General features: G+C 46.2%; 1 protein-coding gene across 10 annotated transcripts in view; it reads left to right on the top strand.

The window, feature by feature from the left end:
* The window catches only part of LOC131768113 (COP9 signalosome complex subunit 8-like), a 312,045-nt gene that overhangs the window by 126,259 nt on the left and 171,208 nt on the right, over positions 1-14,578 (top strand). For all 10 annotated transcript variants that reach the window (XR_010836166.1, XR_010836163.1, XR_010836160.1 and 7 more), the window contains exon 4: positions 9,668-9,770. The gene's annotated coding sequence lies outside the window, so the exon portion shown is untranslated. The remainder of the gene's footprint in view (positions 1-9,667; positions 9,771-14,578) is intronic.

The raw sequence follows: 14,578 nt of genomic DNA, 5'->3' as shown, positions 1-14,578 counted from the left end.
ATATATGAACCAGCATTTATTTACAATACAGAATAATACACACAATAAAACAAGAAGATTCAACATACAGAAAAAGGCTTAAAGAGACAGGGATGCCTGAGTAGGATTTTGAAGGATAAGTAGGAGTTTATTCAACACAAAAATGGAGAAACATCCCGAGCATTCCAAGGCATAGAAGCAAGAAGCAAAATGAAAGATTTGGGAAACTGCAATTGGTTAACTATTTCTGAAACAAAGGGCTAAGGGCGGACAGTAACAAGAGGTGAAACAGAGGAGGCGCCAACTAGCTCACAAAGGGCTTTCTGTGTCACTCTAGTGACGAAGGTCTTTTCTTATGGGCAATGAAAAGCCTCTGAGAGATTTTGAGCCTGTAAAGCGATACTCTCAAGTGGGCGTTTCAGGGAGATGATCCCAGCTGCAATGTACAGGGGGGGAATGTGAGCTGGAGAAGCGAGGAGACCGACAGGGAAAGAGATGGGAAGGAACTGAATTAAAGCCATGGCGGAGGAGATGGGACAGAGAGCTTTTAAATTTGGAGATAGTGGGATTCTGGTAGCCAAGGAGACATTTCAGACCTGCTGTAGAGCCAGTCATGGAGAAGGACCACAGAAGGAACCACAGGTTTGGGGGTGGAAGGCCCAGTTTGGACCATATCGAGTTTGAGCTGTCCAGAAGACAGGTTAACCCACCTCTATATCATCTTTTTCCTCTCTAGCCGCGGCAGATTTGAAAAGCCTATTTCTAGAGAATAAAAAAAGTCTAAGTATCTGGGTTCATGTATTAATTAAATGTCTCTAAGAAAATAAAAGGGATGTCTTCCCCCAGAGTAAGATCAAGCACCACATAATGTTCTAAGGAATCACACTGACCTAACGCTGTAAAAGGTATCACCCAGTCCAAGACCAGTTAACCAAATGCTCTGTCAGTAGAAAGGAATTGCACGCGTTACACCCGGGCCGTCAAAACTTAAAGAATGGTTATGCAGAAGATGCCCTTTATAGCAAATCTTCCAGGATTCAGACTCTTGAGGTACCTTAAATATTTTCTTACGCAGCTCACTGAAAACAATGCATACATGTGTGGGAACGTTCTTGCTTTCGCTGGAAGCCTCCTGCTCCGTGTAATGGTCTGCACTTAGTTGGGATAGAAGAAAAAGACAGGGGAGAGTGGGCCAAGTTTGCATTCCTGTTTGGCTACGTAGGGCCAGACTCTTAGGACTGTGGTCAAGACAACACTAAGTTTAACTGATATTTAGCACGTTGTAGTTGGGAAGGCCTCGGAGTTGCCGTTGCGTGTGTCAGTAAGCCCTAGGAGAAAAGCAGACCGTGCGAATGGCATTTCCAAAAGTCACAGAATGGCAGGCTGACACAGTTGGACAGCAGTGGCCAATCCAAAGTTTTCCTGCATAATTAGTATATTGGGGACTACTTGAGAAAGGACATTTTCCATGAAGAACTTGCTTCGAAGGCAGAACTTTCACTGCCAGGTCTCCAGGGAGGATCATTTTTTCCAGCTCTCACTTTTGCTATCTATGACTCATCTCTCAAAGTTTAAGGGAAAACATTCTCAACAGAGGACCACATGAGGGTTCAAGATGGAACTTTCTGAGTGTCTCCAAATATCCCCTCTGACCAGAGCTTCACGTAAGTTTCCTAAAGCTCCTGTGCAATGACCCCAGCTCCGGGCTCCATCCTGGAGACAGGGAGACGAGGTGAGCCATAGGGGCAGCTTGACATGCCTCCACGTGACACGCCCATGGTCCCTAAGGTCAGACACCCTGTCTTTCTTGAGAGTACGTAATGATTTACTCTTGAGAGAGGAAGTAGGGATAGAGTTCTGGAAACTGGGGGGTGGGCAGCTGTACAAGGAAGAAGGGAAGCTTATCCAGATGCTTTAAGAAATTGCTAGAAAATACCCAACAAGCTTCGGTGGCCTTTATAAGCCCCTGCCAAAGTAACCCCCACTCGCTTGGCTGCTGATGGAAATAAACGTCATCCCAAAGAACAGGCTGTGATCGGCTCGGCCTCTTGAATTTGAAAGGCACTTGGGGAAACAAACAGACCCTGTGATGCTGCAGACATACACCAGGGCATCATCTTTGACTTTTTGCTGCTACTGGTTAATCTCTCCTTCTCGTTTCTTACTGACACCTCAGGATTCAATTGATCAAAGCGTGAGGGGGGTGGGATGGGAGTCCAGATAGTGGCAGCTAGCCTTCGTCTGCTGTGTTAAATGTGACCCACGCTTCTAGCCAGTGGGCTCTGCTTCACGCCCTGCCCAGTGCGTCCTCGGGATCTCAGTTCAGTCCTGCTCAGTTGAGAATGATTCCCTTCACCAAGGGCAGGCAGAGAAGGAGAGCTGTCTCTGGCGGGTGAGCGCGTCAGAAGACTGTCCACAGCCCTAGACGCCGACACTGCAGCCTGCCTCCGCCTATGGAGACCTGTCACCAGGCTGCATGCAGCTTTGTAACTGTATAAATTACATAGAAGAAAAATAACAGTTTCTCCTTTGGGGGTGAGGGGCTGTGACCCTCTGATTTTTTTTTTTTTTTAAACATTTTACTGTTCTATAAACAGTCTCCTATGGCCCTGGTTTTATTTTAATTGCATGTATCCATCTTTATTTTTTTCCTCTCCCAAACCTGGGCAGTAATGCATTGCACATTGAAAAGAAACCACATACAGAAAGAAACCACATTCTTGGAATGAAACACCCTGAAAGAGCATCTACATTGCTTCTTTATGATGCTACTAGTGACATTGGCAGCTTCCACACACACAGGTTTAGAATTCCTCTCAGCAGCTGGGGAGTTTCCAGGGGGTTTGCAGGAGCCAAAAGAAGGACAGGAGCCCCTGTCCTTCTTCTGTGGGGTCTGATAGGTTTCTGACCTATGACCTGTGAGCAAGGCAGCCTCCAGAAAACTCTTCTTGGAGTTCAGACTTACTTCCTACCAAAATATAAAAGATTCAGACGTCGAGTTTGTAAGTCATAAAAAGATGCATTTCCTTCTTGGAGGCCAAGATTCCAATTATGGGATGAAAGGCTCTGTCCCCTTGAGTTTGATTTTACGTACAAAAATGTATAAAATCAAATACAGGGCTTCCCTGGTGGCGCAGTGGTTGAGAATCCGCCTGCCGATGCAGGGGATACGGGTTCGTGCCCCGGTCCGGGAAGATCCCACATGCCGCGGAGCGGCTGGGCCCGTGAGCCATGGCCACTGGGCCTGTGCGTCCGGAGCCTGCGCTCTGCAACGGGAGAGGCCACAACAGTGAGAGGCCCGCGTACCACCAAAAAAAAAAAAAACAAAAAACAAATACATATGAATACATACATACATACATGTACATATACTTGCTTTTATGCTACTTTTTTTTTTTTTTTTTTTTTTTTTTGCGGTACGCGGGCCTCTCACTGCCGCGGCCTCTCCCGTTGCGGAGCACAGGCTCCGGACGCGCAGGCGCAGCGGCCACGGCTCACGGGCCCAGCCGCTCCGCGGCACGTGGGATCCTCCCGGACCGGGGCACGAACCCGTGTCCCCTGCGTCGGCAGGCGGATTCCCAACCACTGCGCCACCGCGGAAGCCCTTATGCTACTTTTGTATTAAACTTTAAAGTCTTAACTCCTCAAAGGCAACCATAATGACCATTTGATGAACATATTATTATTCAGAGAAAAAATACAAATTTTAAATCAGCAGATTCTCCTAGCGTAATTCCTTTGGAATGGACTAGGGAGGGCACAGAAAGGCCTTCAACGATATTGGGGGCAAAATCCTTGGCGAACCACACCCCAGAGGGCTGTGGGAAACCCAGAGAAGTGAAACCCTCCAAGAGAAACACAGCACCCATGGCCTAGGTCAGAGTAACCCTTTCTCCTCCCACGTGGCTCTGGAAGCACGTTCGGCTTTGCGTTTGACACTGCCGCACCTCTGGAGAGATGCCACTTCTAAGTGATAGCCACGGCCCTTCCACAGGAGACAGCCTATGTCTCCCAGACCACCGCAATTATGCCTCTCCTCCCCTGGCCTCTGCCCGCAGCGTGGGCCAGCGTGCCGCTACCCACTTAGAGCACTCGGCCGTTTAGAGTCTCAAGGGGACGCTCAATACCACATATGTGAATTTGGGGGAAACGCACTCCGGGGGGGGGCGGGGTGTGGAAACCCAGCATGATCCAGAAATAGCACACCAGTAAAACCCAATGTATAGTCAGGATTTTTCAAGCGTTCTATATACGTCAATGTTCCAGAAAAACAAAACTAATTTTTTAAGCCTCAGAATGCTTTTTACACAGGATTGATTCGATCGAATAAAATCTAAAGTACTTTATACTCTTCCTTGCCTTCTCCTTTTTTTTTGGCCCTGCCGTTGCCTGATCAGGGATCGAACCCGGGCCACAGCAGTGAAAGCCTGGAATGCTAACAGTAGGCCACCAGGGGACTCCTGCTTTCCCAATTTTTGAACATAACTTTACCACTGTTAATAAAGTGGCATCATGATTTTCTACCATTGGTTAAACACATTCCAGATCTGGTGTCACGTGCTTTCTCTTTGGCTCTCCTACCACTGTCCTCATATACCCTTACACCCCTCACTTTGGGCCTGCAGCCTTTACTTGTGCATGTTTGTTGATTGAGTGAATGACTGATTCTCCCTAGTCCCCGTTTCCACAGGCCAGGCTCTCCCCATCTTTCCTGACCCAGCTGCACTAGGTGGCCCCCTGAATCCCCTTTTCACTTGGCTACTGCAAATGATAGTTCCATAATTGACATTAATCTTTTTAATTTTCACTTTGTCATGTATCACTCATGATTATTTGTACACTTACTTATGTGAATATAAGCTGTTAAGAGCAGTAGCCATATTTCATACGCCTTAGTTTACTGGGGGGTTTTTTGTTTGTTTGTTTGTTTGTTTGGCAGCGCCGTGAGGCATGTGGGATCTTTGTTCCCCCACCAGGGATCGAACCCGGGCCCTTGGCAGTGAGAGTGCAGAGTTCTAACCACTGAAAAATGGTACTGATGAACCTGGTTGCAGGGCAGGAATAAAGAGATAGACATAGATAATGGACTTGAGGACATGGGGTGGGAGGGGGAAGGGGTGAAGTGAGAGTAGCATGGACATAGATACACTACTGAATGTAAAATAGTTGGCTGGTGGGAAGCAGCCGCACAGCACAGGGAGATCAGCTCGGTGCTTTGGGACCACCTAGAGGGGTGGGATAGGGAGGGTGGGAGGGAGTCGCAAGAGGGAGGAGACATGGGGACATGTGCGTGCATATGGCTGATTCGCTTTGTCGTGCAACAGAAACTAACACAGTATTGTGAAGCAATTATAGTCCAATAAAGATCTATTTTTTTTTAAAAAAAGAAAGAAACACAGTGCCTGACTCAAAGAGATATTTTCCCAGGAACGCTTTTGAGGCATTTGTTGAATGAATTTGTAGAAAAGGTGCAGGCTGGCCAAAACTGAAATCCGACACAGCTGGCAGGTGAAGCTAAGTGAACTGTCCCCCACTCCCAGCCCAAATTCCTTTGTCTGTCGTACAATCACGGATCTAGGTAGGGGCTGAGAGTCCCCCTGGAAAAAAAAAACGAAAACAAAAACACTCTAGGGCTTCCCTGGTGGCGCAGTGGTTGAGAGTCCGCCCGCCGATGCAGGGGACGCGGGTTCGTGCCCCGGTCCGGGAGGATCCCACGTGCCGCGGAGCGGCTGGGCCCGTGAGCCGTGGCCGCTGAGCCTGCGCGTCCGGAGCCTGTGCTCTGCAGCGGGAGAGGCCACAACAGTGAGAGGCCCGCGTACCGCAAAAAAAAAAAAAAAAAAAAAAAAAAAAAAAAAAAAAACACTCTATATCACACCCACAGTTGGAAACCCTGCCTTACTTCTAGTGCATGAACTAGAACCTAGCCCACGGCAGGTTCAATAAATAAACTAAATTCTGTGATCTATCCAGGCCTATCTTAACTTTTCCTTGGCTTGTTTTCAGAGAACATGTCACCTCCTCTTAGAACAGGCTTTAGTCCGTATCCGCAGGGGGAGTAAGGGTACTGGTGCAGGCAAAGATGCCCAAGGAGCCGAACCGTGAAGCCCAAGAGAGACTGTGGCCCTGGTGTCACCTCGTTCTCAGCAGCAGCTGCTGCATCTTGGTTCCTCAGGCTGCGGCTCAGAGGAGATAAAGGCACTTGGGGAAGAGGATTCCCAGCTTTGCAGGGACAAGGGCAGCAATGCTGGAGAATCTCAGGCTCCCTCTACGCCTGGGAGAGCCGTGGGGGCCGGAAATGATTCCCAGGGATCCTGGACTCTCAGAAGAGACCTCTCAGTGTGTCCCAGAAAATATACGGAGAGATTTTCAAGGGAATGGAGTCCCTGCTTAAAAAGGTGGCTGTCGGGGGCTTCCCTGGTGGCGCAGTGGTTGGGAGTCCGCCTGCCGATGCAGGGGACGCGGGTTCGTGCCCCGGTCTGGGAGGATCCCGCATGCCCCGGAGCGGCTGGGCCCGTGGGCCATGGCCGCTGAGCTTGCGCATCCGGAGCCTGTGCCTGTGCTCCGCAACGGGAGAGGCCACAACGGTGAGGCCCGCATACCAAAAAAAAAAAAAAAAAAAAAAAGGTGGCTGTCGTTAGCTGGTAAAATTTGGTTTTACTGTTTAACGTGACATCGTCTTGCCCAAGGGTGGGTGCGGAACCATTGGGAAATGAATGAATGAATGATCATGTCTAGTAAAATGGAATTCTTAGAAAATAGTGCTTTCCCCTGCAAGATGTCAAATATGCTAGTGAATCCTAATGGAAAAAATATATTTTTAAAAATTTTTATGGGAGTATAGTTGAGTTACAATGTTGTGTTAGTTTCACGTGTACAACAAAGTGAATCAGTCATACGTATAACATAGCCACTCGTTTTTAGATTCTTTTCCCATATAGGTTATTACAGAGTATTGAGTAGAGTTCCCTGTGCTCTACAGTAGGTCCTTACTAGTTACATATTTTATATGTAGTCATGTGTATATATTAATCCCAATCTCCTAATTTATCCCTCCCCTCCTTGCCCCTTTGGTAACCACACATTTTCTTCTACATCTGTGAGTCTGTTTACGTTGTGTAAATAAGTTCATTTGTACCATTTTTATAGATTAGCCATATAAGTGATCTCATATGGTGTTACTCTTTCTGTGTCTGACTTCACTTGGTATGATCATCTCTAGGTCCATCCATGTTGCAGCAAATGGCATTATTGCATTCTTTTTATGGCCAATTGTGTATATATACTACGTCTTCTTTATCTGTTCCTCTGCCAATGCACATTTAGGTTGTCTCCGTGTCTTGACTATTGTAAATAGTGCTGCAGTGAACACCGGGGTGCATGTATCTTTTCGAATTATGGTTTTCTCCAGATCTGCGCCCAGGAGTGGGATTGCTGGGTCATATGGTAGCTCTATATTTAGTTTTTTAAGGAACCTCCGTCCTGTTCTCCATAGTGGTGGTATCAATTGACATTCCCACCGATATTGTAAGAAGGTTTCCTTTTCTCCACACCCCAAAAATATTTTAAAGAATGTCAGGGGCTTCCCTGGTGGCGCAGTGGTTGAGAATCCGCCTGCCGATGCAGGGGACGCGGGTTCGTGCCCCGGTCCGGGAAGATCCCACGTGCCGCGGAGCAGCTGGGCCCGTGAGCCATGGCCGCTGCGCCTGCGCGTCCGGAGCCTGCGCTCCGCAACGGGAGAGGCCACAGCAGTGAGAGGCCCGCGTACCGCAAAAAAAAAAAAAAAAAAAAAAAAAAAAGAATGTTAGAACTAATGGGGAGCTTAGCAACTAACCCGTCTGAACCCCTTGCTTTGCCGAGGAGGGAACTTTGCAGTCCTATGGCCCAATGTTGCCTGAGATGTGGGACCAGCAACGAGGCTTGCTGAGGGGTGGTAGCCCCTTCTTCTCACCAGTAGAGACACTCCCCGAAGAATGAGGCGGGAGCTCCTTCTGCTTGGAGCCCAGCCGGAGCCAGGAAACACCTCTGTACTGAAGAGAACCGGGCTCTGAGCCCTGGTGTTCAGTTCAAACAAATCAGGCAGTAACGGCTCCTACTAATGAACAGCCAACTATTTTCCATTCCCATTAAGAGAAAGTGAGACCTACACAGTGTCTCAAAATTTTGATCTTTTCTTTAATACAAGCCACCGCAAAGATCAGACTCCTTTGAACCGTCACTTCTCAAAGCAGAATGACTTTGAATTGCATGGACTCTGAGAGGAACTTATTTCCATGGTTGTTTTGAATTTAGGGGGGAAAAGGAAAGGAAAAGAGAGACAAAAGAGAGTGCATGGATAGCAACAGAATAAGGAAAAGTGTATCTAGAAATGTTCATTCAGCAGCTGAAATCCTGCTTAGAAATCCTGCCTACAATGTCTGTTTGGTGGTAGGGCTATTCAGTCTCCCATCCATTCAACAAATATTTCTTAAGGGCCAACACCCTGTCAAGAGTCATGCTGGAGGTAGAGAAATCACAAGGACCTAACAGATCTAAGTGCGGGGCATCTGGAGGTGGAAAGCACAGAGGACTTCCCTGAGGTGACAGACAAGAGTTTACTTCATGCCACCTGGAGGGGGAGGTCACGGCAGACGAGGCAAGAGAGCCGTGTTCCAGGAACAGAAAGGCACTTGGTGAGCCTGTAGGGCTGAGCGTGGGAAGAGGGTGCAGTGAGGGAAAGAGGGAAAGGAAAGGCCGTCTTAGGAGTTTAGCTGTATCTCAGAGGTGGTGGGAGCTATTGGAAATGTCAAGAATGTGTTACATGAGCTGATCCACATTTGGAAAATAGTCAATCCGCAATAGCTCTTAAACGTAAGAGATGCCCAGTTAAAACTCAAAGATACTGCTTTTTGCCTGTCAAATGAGCAAAAAGCGAAACTTTGAGCACAGTAGAGAATCGGGCATTTTAACCCTTATTTCTGGCCGGAGTAATAACGATTCGGCAACATATATTAAAATTACAAACACATCTGCCTTGGACCCAGCAATCCCAATTCTCAGAATCTATCCTTCAGTTACTGTCACACCAGTATGGAGTGACATATTCATATTCATTCATCGCAGCATTGTTTGTAAGAGCAAACTATCACAAACTAGTAAATGTCCATTAAAAGCAGCCTGGCTAAATACATTTTATTAGCTCGATATGATGGACACCTTGCCCTTTAAAATAAATAAATAAATAAACTTCCTTATATGGAAAGGTTACCAAGGTACATTGCATATTTAAAAAGGAAGTATAAAACAGTGTGCCTGGCATAGCATCTTTATGTGGAAGGAGATATTAAAAGATATATTAATATGTTTTATTGAATATATATGCAGTATCTCTGGAATAACACACAGTACATTCCTTCCCATGATTGTGTGAAAGGAAACTGGGTGACTGGAGGTGGGGCTAGGAGGGATCGTTTCCAATGGATGCCATCTTCCATGACTTGGCCCAAAGAGCTTCATGGAGCGATGTGTGCAGGACCCAAAGTGTAGTTGAAGATGGCATTGCATGAGCAGTGATGGACATGAGACCACTTTCAAGACGTCTGGTTGTGGAAGGGGAGGGCGATAGGGCAGGGTGGGGGTAAAGGAGCAATGTCAGATCAAGAAAAGTCTCTTTTGAACTGGGAAACGGACTTGAGCTTGTTTTCAAATACAGACACAGAGACAGAAGGATGAAAATTCTAAAGACGGAGATATTGATGAAGTGAGACGAGGGTGGAAATGAAAATATTGCAGATTTCCAAAGAAGACTTAAAACTGTAAGTCCAAGGATTATATCTTTTGTTTTTTTCTCTACTTTTCTATCTACCCTCTGTTGCCTTTAGAACAGTTTTTTGAGCATGAGTCCCCCGTTCTCCTTGCTTGGCCCTGCAGTACACCTTTCTCTGCTCAACAAAACAAAACAAAAAAACAGTGGTTTGTACCAAGCAGGACTCATTAAATGTTCATTTACCATCTAATGTCACGGTGCCTGGGCTCATATTGTGAAGGATCTCCCTTCGTGGAACGTCAGCTGCAAGATCAAAGTGGCATGCACCTACCTTAGAAAGTGTGCACAGGCACCCTACCAGCACTACGTCCCTCCCTGTCCCTGGAAGAGTAAAGGGTGTGGTCTCCCCCTCCCCCTCCCCGGCCTCCACCATCAGCTCTGCCTAGAGCTCCTGGCTGCAGATGAAGCCCACACCAAGGGCTGGGCGTCCAGTGGGTCCAGACCCACACTCAGTGTAAAAGCCAGGACACAGCCCCCCCAAATTCCTTCCTAAGTTTCCAGTGTTTTCTATGTCCCAGCATTCCCACCCCCCCTTTCTGGCATTTTCCAAGTGAAAAATTTGACTCACACTCCCCCTAGTAACAGCCCAGGAATTCTTTTCAATGACTAAACCACACCCCCTGGATAGCAAAGAGAAGCAGCCTGCCCTGGATGTGCACCTTTGCCTCCACAACCCCCAGCCCCACCCCCGACACATTTGCTGATGTTGTTTTCTGTGATTAGAGAGAAATAATTGGCCAGCTGAATATCTAGACATTAGCAGATTAGAGGGAATGAGTTTCAGTGTCATGAAACATCACCAGATCTTCCTGGTTTTGTGAGTCAAAAATATTAGAATCAGGGCTTCCCTGGTGGCGCAGAGGTTGAGAGTCCGCCTGCCGATGCGGGGGACGCGGGTTCGTGCCCCGGTCCGGGAAGATCCCACGTGCCGCGTCGCGGCTGGGCCCGTGAGCCATGGCCGCTGAGCCTGCGCGTCCGGAGCCTGTGCTCCGCAATGGGAGAGGCCACAACAGTGAGAGGCCCGCGTACCACAAAAAAATATATATATATATATTAGAATCAGGAAGACTCTGCATGTAAAATGGACAAAAGAGGAACGTAGAATATGCCAGATGTGTCCAGGGCTGCACTGGTGACCCCGAAGCCAAAGAGGAACGTAGAATATGGAGTCACACTCAAGTCCCGTTAGCTTTACCTCCACAATGTACCTAGATTATGAACCCTTTCCACCCCCTCCTCTGCTACCACCCTGGTCTGACCCTCTCTCATACATCTCTTGTTTCCCTGGATCGTCCCTTCACCTCCTTCAGTTTATTTTCAGTACATCAGCTCAAGTGATAGATCATGTCACCCCCTCTGCCTGAAACTCTTCAGTAACTTCCTATTTTACTCAGTAAAAACTGATGTTTCCCAATAGCCTAATAGGTCCCATGTAATTTGTCCCCTATTACCTCTCCTTGTTTACTCTACTCCAGCCACAATGGCCTTCTTGGTGGTCCTAGAGCACAACGAGCATGCTCTGGCCTCAGGGCCTTTGCACATGATGAACACTGCCCTCCCCCACCCCCCAATGCTCTACCCCAGACATCTGAATGGCTAATCCCTTACCTCCTTCCAGGTCTTGACTGAGATGTTGCTTTTCATAGTGTTATTTTGTATATGAAATCATAGAACCATGTCTTTTTTCTTTCTGGATTATAGCAATTTGTAATTATGCCCTAATGTATGGGATTGTTTTAGTTCTATCTTTTCCTGCTACTAGACTATAAGCTTCATGACAGCAGAGACCTGTCTTTCCCAAAGTGTGCTGGTATATCTTAAATAGCAAGAGGTAGGCATTGTGTGTGTGTGTGTGTGTGTGTGTGTGTGTGTGTGTGTGTGTGTGTGTGTATAAGACTCGGCATTCGCTCTATAGAGTCCTTGAGTGAGTATCTTTTCATCTCTGTGTGACACAAAGCTTTGCGTCTGCCAAAGAACTGTTTTGTTTCCTCTTCTCTAAGAGAACCGTTAATTGGTCACATTCACCTTTTTGACCAAGGGTTGAACTTGAGGCCCTATCCTAGCAATTCTGTTACTCTGTAAGGGTGGCATATTTGTATTTTCCTTCCCCTTGGTCTTGGGTTTCTAGTTCTATTTTTGTATTATCATTTCACTTTATGTATGTGTGATATAAACTGTGTGATGTAAAATCATTTGTAAATTGAGGTGGGGCATAAATAAGTCAATCAAGTTGGTTACGTAGCAAAATATACTATTTATGACAATTTACAAAATGTATAATCCTTCTACTTTCCCAAGCTGTCAAATCTTACTCAAGATCTCCTTTTCCTATCACCTTAGGGGTTCTCTCTGCCAAATTGAGATGCATACCAGAATGTCCTCAAAGTTTCTCAAATAAACTGGGCAAAAGTTTCAAGGGGGCATGCAAAAGGAAAATTTGAATACAATAAATGTAAACACCAACTGTAAAGGAACATTTCCCAATAGTTAAAGGAGTCCAAAAATGGGAACGGGCTACCCTAAACCCAGAAGTTGGTCCTCTCGTGGGACTCTCGACGGCTCTCTGACGGCGACAAGGGAGAACACTGCCCAGTATCCTTGCCTCTGACCGTCTCAGTGTCAGAAAACGTCACTGGATAATATTGCAAATGCTCAAGGCGGGAGACTTGACGCCTAAGCCTCTCCCTCACCCCTTCCTGATCCCCAAGTTAAAGGCAAGCAAAAGTCTCACTGCCTGTTAGCTCTGTCAGTCTTCAGCTGTCATGGAGGAAAGTCAGCTCCACCTAGAGCCTTGGTCTCTCAGGTGACAGTTTCTTTTTTGACCTTCACCCGTTACATGGATTAGTAAGAAGATGTCTGCAAAGGACAAAGAGTGCTAAAGCAGCAGCGCTCTATGTAAAGAAATCTTAGGAAGCTACACAGAAAGTACGTACAAGCTTAGAATTGGCACATGGCCCTCCATGAGCTCACCTCAACGTCCGATTCAGCTGCAGATCACGGACTTAATACCAATTCCAGCTGTTCTGCAAGCAGGTCCTGATAATCATCTAAGATTTATGACCACTGGAAAAATTTATAATCTTCTATTCATAAATTTCTGAATCATACACAGTACCCACTTTTCTGTTACTTTAGGGGTTATACTTAGTTAAGCAGACATGGTTACTCAACGTTATAGACCAGAATATTTTCTGAGGTTTTGAATGAATTGGGAAACACTCAAGGAAGAAATTTCAGAAGACTTAAATCATTTAAAGAAGCATACAGAGCGATGCCATAAAAGGTCATAGAACAGAGAGCAACTAGACGACTGGGGGCTAATTCTCTGAAGGTGGAAACCGTAATGACCAAAAGGGGTTCCAGAGTCTGAAGTCCACGGTACCCACTCAGAACTCGAGGGCAACCCTGTCCTTGGGGCAGCCAAGGGAGGAAGAAAGACAAGCTCTGAGACTGAGGGAATGAGGGAAACGGAGGACCGAACTACTCATAAACTGACCACCAGACCCAGACACATCAAAACCTGTGATCAGGGCTTCCCTGGTGGCGCAGTGGTTGAGGGTCCGCCTGCCGATGCGGGGGACGCGGGTTCGTGCCCCGGTCCGGGAAGATCCCACGTGCCGCGAAGCGGCTGGGCCCGTGAGCCGTGGCCGCTGGGCCTGCGCGTCCGGAGCCTGTGCTCCGCAACGGGAGAGGCCACAGCGGTGAGAGGCCCGCGTACCACCAGAAAAAAAAAAAACCAAAAAAAAAAAACCTGTGATCAGACTGCATCGGAAAACCACCATTTGTGAAACTGCGTCCTTTCCCATGGTTTTTCCATTTTCATTTTCCTTAGTTCTATGTACAAATGTCATGATAATAAATAGCATATGATGTCACTTATACGTGGGATCTAAAAACATGATACAAATGAACTTATTTACGAAACAGAAATAGACTCACAGATGTAGAAAACAAACTTATGGTCACCAAAGGGGAAGGGGAGATGGGATAAATTTGGAATTTGGGATTAACAGATACAGACTAATATATATATAAAATAGACAACAAGGATCTACTGTAGAGCACAGGGAACTATATTCAATATCTTGTAATAACCTATAATGGAAAACAATCTGAAAAAGAATATATATATATAGCTGAATCACTTTGCTATATACCTAAAACATTGTAAATCAACTATACTTTAACAAAAAAATAAAAATTTTAAAAAGTGTCATGACAAAAAACTCAAAAATTATTGACATTACTTAAATGATAAATTAGAAGGTGATTCTCCATTTTACAAAAGGATTCTTGGCTTCAAAATAGAAAAAGTCATAGCATTTTCAAAATGGCTACGTCCCTTTTTACACCTAAAGTCTGATATCATTTTGTGTTAGTCAAGGTCCCAAAAGGAAACACCACAGTCAAATAATTTGCATACTTTATTATGCAAAATCTCTGTAACTCAAGGTTAGTTCATCATTCTTTTTTAAACATCTTTATTGGAGTATAATTGCTTTACAATGGTGTGTCAGTTTCTGCTGTATAACAAAGTGAATCAGCTATACGTATACATATATCCCCATATCTCCTCCCTCTTGTGTCTCTATCCCACCCCTCTAGGTGGTCACAAAGCACCGAGCTGATCTCCCTGTGCTATGCGGCTGCTTCCCACTAGCTAGCTATTTTACTTTTGGTAGTGTACATATGTCCATGCCACTCTCTCACTTTGTCCCAGCTTACCCTTCCCCCTCCCCATGTCCTCAAGTCAATTCTCTATGTCGGCATCTTTATTCCTGTCCTGCCCCTAGGTTC

Source organism: Kogia breviceps, chromosome 13 (assembly GCF_026419965.1).
Source record: "Kogia breviceps isolate mKogBre1 chromosome 13, mKogBre1 haplotype 1, whole genome shotgun sequence".
In the NCBI taxonomy this organism is placed as follows: domain Eukaryota; kingdom Metazoa; phylum Chordata; class Mammalia; order Artiodactyla; family Physeteridae; genus Kogia; species Kogia breviceps.
The sequence above is the reverse complement of the archived record's forward strand: the minus strand, read 5'-3'. Positions and strand labels throughout refer to the sequence as shown.